At 41.6% G+C, this 5835-nt stretch overlaps 1 long non-coding RNA gene across 1 annotated transcript; it reads right to left on the bottom strand.

Moving 5' to 3' along the window:
• Positions 1 to 5289: 5289 nt before the first annotated feature.
• Positions 5290 to 5835, bottom strand: LOC107555814 (uncharacterized). Its single transcript, XR_001605203.1, has 2 exons — positions 5757 to 5835; positions 5290 to 5582 (listed from the first exon to the last, which is right to left on the bottom strand). It is a non-coding gene; the product is annotated as an uncharacterized lncRNA (long non-coding RNA).

Here is a 5835-nt window from a genome sequence, read left to right as displayed (position 1 = left end):
GCTAAACTTCCCTGCTTAACTTCACTTCTTCTCTGCCGAAACAGAGGGTAACACATATTAACACGTAATGTTAATCTTCCCTGTCTTAACAGAGGATAACCAATTCTTCCCTGCCGAAACAGAGCATAACCTTCATCTCTTTTTTTAGAGGATAACTTAGTTAACCAAACCCTACAGCTGTCTGTTAACTCTTCTCTGACGGCGCAGAGGATAACAAATTTGTACTGGTCTTAAAAGTTCTTTTGGATAGAGTGGAACTCACCAACCCTTGGTTGTACAGAAGATTCAGTCTGGAACTTAGTCAGATCTTTGTTGAGCTTGAAGTTTCAATCTGGATTCAGGTGAGGAGCTCTATCCGGGTCACGGCACCAAAACTGTAGGAAACTTTTTCTTCGTCGAAGCAGAAACCAGGAGGCGTTGGGATATCTTTCATACAGAAGTCACTCTTTATTGAGGACTCGCTGTGCGTCGCTGCAGTCATCCAAGTATGACTAACGTAGTGATACATTGTAGTTTATATACATTTTAAGGGGCGGGATACATTCAGTAGAGGTGGAGACAATCTAACCCATAGCATGCAAATGAAGTACAGGCAATCAGCCTGACACCGGCATTTTCCCAGCCTTGATCTCATCAGCATAACAGTGTCATTCAAATGCATAGGTGCTAATCCAATCAGTCTGACAGTCCTAATTCAATCAGTATAACTACTCAAAGACTGGGGCAGAGGCACCAAGAGCCATTACAAACAAAAGGTGATGGTCTGAGTAATCTGGTTCATTTGACTAACAATAAGAGAACAGGAACAGACAGGAACCTCTTGCTCCACTTTGCTTAAGATAATCATTTGTCTGATGTAATTTACCTTAAATGCTAAATACAATGTACTTCACCTTAGTTTTTCATGTGATGCTATGTCAGAACATAGGATCAGCATATTTTAAACAGATTCTTAAATTTGTAATCCCACACAAGCAATGAATACACGACAACAGTTTTTCATTACAAGCAATAGATCCAAGTCTTTTGACAAAGAGTGACACCATTTTATCATTTTTAATATAATCATCGCTGTACAAATTCATCACGTAGTTATAGTCTCGACCCCTCGATATGTGATATAGGAAAAACACACAGTGCTGCCCGCACGCATCCGACGTAAAATCCTGAACCCGTTTGGTAGAATATAACACTATGGCTATTAAATGTTGGCTATTAAAACATTTTTGATGGTGACTGGAAAGCGTTCGTAGTCAGGAGCGTTGCCGAAGCTATCGAAAAAACATCCGGAACCCTCTCGAGTTAAATAAGCGGCGATCCAGTGTTCACCAGGCAGGTTCGAAGGGTGCGTGTTAATGATAGACATGGCCGGAAAGGTCCTTAACGGTCTTTCAGGCAGCTGATTGCTTGGAAAAACTCGGAGAAAATGAGTGTTACACGAAATTTTGTCCATGATAGCTGTGAGGTGCACCGTGTTCATTAGTAATCGACCAGAACCTGTCTGCGGTTAGACACTTCGATGATACTGTCAAACACTGCGCAAAAAGATGAGATTAATAGTATGAGGTAACGGTTGTCTGAAGCGCGCTTCGAGTCTGATATTCCCGGACTTGATGAGCAATATGTTCTGGCCGCAGTCTTCGTCAGGCGTGAAGTTGAAGGGCGTAAAGCGAGTAGCCTTTCAGAAAATCATCCCTGTTGATAGAGAGGGGTTGATTTTTAAGATGTCTCCCGGTCGCGGTCGCCAACTGATAAAATTCGCATACGGCAGATCCTGAGGTAAAGTCTGACTGGAGAGGTTTGGCGGGAAATTGCTGTCCATCTACGTAGACGGCCAGGAACTCCAAATCGTAATGTTTGAACATGAATGGGTTTTTCTCGTAGGATCCGGTGAATGCGTCGTTATCCACCATAGCCAGGACGATAGATTTTTGTAACATCCCCAAAAACAAATTTTCCTGATTTGATACTTGGGATCCAACAGGTATGGAGAAATTTTTTAGACATACCCTATCTATGGGGTACTTGGCCGTGGTTGAGAGCAACGCCTGGGCATGCGCCAGTCTCACGGATGGTGATACGGATACTTTCTTGACAAAAAGGGAGGCCGACACTATATTTAATTTATAGGCATCGTCGCTCATCAGACAGAATTCGTCTTTGCCTCTGATCATTCATATTTTTATGTCGACACCGTTTAGCATAAATTTTTCTTGAAAGAAAATATCACTGTGAATAGGAGCCAGCAGCTCCACAACCTTGCTCCCGGTAGTGTAGAGCGATCTCGTGGTCAGCCCTGCGTTACGTCCCACAGGATCAGTTTCATCCATGTGACCTGCCGTGTCTTTGAAAAACAGTCCGGCTGAGAAAAGCGATTCCAGCGCATCTTTGCTGTAGTTGAGAAGACTCTCGATGATACATCGGTATGGGTAAGTGCTCGAACTCTGAGATATCAGACGATTGCCGAGACTGACGTCGACTTGTGAAAATATAGTAGCTCCGGGGTAATTTATTAGGGCTACCTTTGCGGGGTCTGGGATGTCGCCCCCATTAGGTCTTGTGATTTTAAGACGTAGAAACAACAATGTGTTATTTAGGTCAATGTAATCTTCACCGGTCCCCGCGATAAAAAACTCCAAAGGTGACGAGTCCGATATAGCTGATAAAGGTGGTACTTCTAAATAGGCGATTTTCTCCATAACCGTCTGTGTCAGCGGTACTGTAAACAAATCCAACTCGGACTGAATACACTCTCCCGACATGCAGTGCAGATGCTAGAATATGGTTTTTACGGCTCTTTTAACAGCAACGTGTCGCTTCACAGCTTTCTTACGCTTCCTACATGTGACTGAGACCTTCTTGGCCCTGGGTTTTGTTTTCTTTATTGAATGACCACGCCTCCTTATACCCGGAGGTTTAGACGTTCTCTTACGAGCCATGACCATAAGCCCCGAACCGCCTTGAGCTATAGGATATCACCGTTATACGATCTTGACAGAGCGTTTGAGACGACGTCGGCTGCTATATTTTTAGCGGCCGATTTTAGGTGCGGTTTAGCGATGCTGAACCCCCTTTTTAACAATGGCACTGCCATCCTAAACAGACCTCTGAAAAGTCCTCCTAGGCCAGCTCCGTACATAACGGCTCCTCCAGCATATCCGGGTAGACCACCCCCAGCCTGGTTTCGATAATAGTTGACATAGTCAGCGGTGTTCATCCCTCGTGGGTTGTAATAATCCATTTTTAAAACACAGATTGTTTCACTGGCCTAAAGTGTAGTTTTACAATGACTTTCCCGTAAGAAAATGGTATGTCACGGTTTTGGTCGTCCTTTAATTCTACAGCTATGTCCGTGATGAGCGACTTGTTGACTGATGCGTAATGGGGTTTGTCATATCTAACACTGACGGTATCATTGTCTCCTCTCGTTATATGTACGCATCTTAAAAGGGGGACGTACGAATCACCCACTGATTGGTATTCGATGATGTCGGTATAAACATACATCGTATAGAAACCCGCGTTGATATCTGCTTGATGAGGATCGTCCGTGATAACGCTCATTGTAAAATTGGCTTTTTCATGGTAGGTGTCACGTCCTAAAGCCACGTCAGGTTTCATTCCTAAAATAGCAGCGAGTTTCCCGTAGAAGTTTACCAAACTGTTTTGCGATCAGCTGGACCTTGTTTTTTATTCGATCGTAACCTGTTACAGCTGCTGGTGCAATAAGTGCAATTATTGCATTGGTCACGGCTCGAACATTCTCGTAGTACCCGCCGCTTATTTGTAGCTTCCTTGATACGGAAACCCCTGATAACTCTTTAAACACGGTTGCACCTGGTTTATTCGCATGTTTCTGAGATGGTACTGGTAAGATATGTATGCTGAAAACCCCATCGCCGTCTTTAAGGGTGTACCAGCTTCTAGGATATTCAATCTCGGCAAGACCTACTTGCCATTCTCCTTTCAGGTTTATAGTTTTCGCTAACCTGGTCGTATAACTAGATATGCGATTTTCAGGATAAACTGACAAAGAAGCGTTGCATGGTAACGTGACGTAGAAACCATGGTCATCCATGGTGAACCTTCACTCAAATGATCTCTTTCGGTAAAGGTTTGTACGCTTTAAGGTTTTTGTAAGTCCAACAAAGCTTTTTTGTCTATATAGCTATTAAATTTCGCGGGCCATCCTAGCCATTTCACTAAAACTAGCGTAGTTCGCCCCTGTTTTTTCTCCCCTAAAATCTTTTCCACCTTAAACGCTTTGTTTTTGCTCACGATTATTTTTTGTAACTCTTCTTTGTAAAACACCCCATCGATGACGTCGCCGTCATAATCAGAGAGTCTGTAAACAGGTTGATTATGCTGAATACATGCTGAGATAGTGAAAAATTCATCGGTGTAGTTCTGTTCATAACCCTTGGCGAACGGTCCTCGCACTTTAGAAATCCTGACCACATCTCCTACTTTATATTTAAATGTACGGTGGTGTGAAGAAGAACGAGCACACTGCAAGTTTTGAAATACGGTACCTTCATTTTCTTTGCTGACGTCCTTCGGTCTCATCTTAATACTTCTATGGTAACTGGAGTTGTACCCCTGCATAATATCTTGCAAAACATCTATGTATCTCCGTGAATTTGTGGCAGATAAAAATCTCCACATTCGGCTTTTTAATGTTCTATTAAATCGCTCTACGCCTTCAAATCAGTAGCCGTAGCAAAATGATGAACGTCGTGCTTTTTCATTAAATCTTGAAAATGTTTGTTAAAAAATTCTGTCCCCTTGTCCGTCTGCAATTTCTTTGGAACACGCCCGTCTTCGAGTATAGCCTTGAACTCTTTAGTAACTTCGACGCCGCTCTTATTCTTTAGAGCTCGAGCCCCGGCATACTTGCTAAATACGTCGATACAGGTCAGCAAATATTTATTATTATCATTTTCCTTGGAGTATGCCGACATGTCAACTAGATCCGCTTGGAACTGTGTATCCATCCCATACACCACGACTCTATTACGTTTGTAGTTTATAGGGGCTGATCTGTGTAGTGTGTATGCATCCTCCCCGGCCAACCAGTCAGAGACCTGTTTATCGCTCAGACGGACTCAGGTATCCTTTAAGACAGCAACTTTTAACCGTTTTTTACCTCCTAAAGAACCAGGGTTGGCTGGAGTGTAACAAACTTTTTTCATGAGCTTGGACATGTCAACGTTTCGACCCTCTGCTTGGTCTTTTATTAAAAAAAAAAAGTTAGTGGCAAGAATATATATATATATATTTTTTTTTTTTTTCCTCCAAATTGGATACATGATGACGAGAATAAAATTCAAATCCGATGCATAATGACAAGAATAAAATTCAAATTGTTTACATAATGACAAGAATACAATTAAAAATGTTTACATAGTACCGGTATAAGAATAGAATTAAATAATTTTTACATAAATGAATGTATGATATGAGTAATGATAAAAACTGGTAGAATGACGTTACAGACTCTCTAACCAGTAAAGACAATTTACACATGACATATACCCCCGATCTATTATGTAGTCGACCAGAATTTCAACCATTTCGCAGACCTTGTTTTTCTCATTTAAAAAAAAAAATCTTTACATAATGAATGTATGATATGAGTAATGATAAAAACTGATAGAATGATGTTACAGACTGTCTAACCAGTAAAGACAATTTACACATGACATATACCCCCGATTTATTATGTAGTCGACCAGAATTTCAACCATTTCGCAGACCTTGTTTTTCTCATTTTTTGAAACAAGTTTCACACATACATCAGTTGCATATGTACACATACATAGTACCTCACCAACT

This window comes from Sinocyclocheilus grahami, unplaced genomic scaffold, assembly GCF_001515645.1.
Source record: "Sinocyclocheilus grahami isolate Dianchi unplaced genomic scaffold, SAMN03320097.WGS_v1.1 scaffold545.1, whole genome shotgun sequence".
NCBI classification, from domain to species: Eukaryota; Metazoa; Chordata; class Actinopteri; order Cypriniformes; family Cyprinidae; genus Sinocyclocheilus; species Sinocyclocheilus grahami.
The sequence above is the reverse complement of the archived record's forward strand: the minus strand, read 5'-3'. Positions and strand labels throughout refer to the sequence as shown.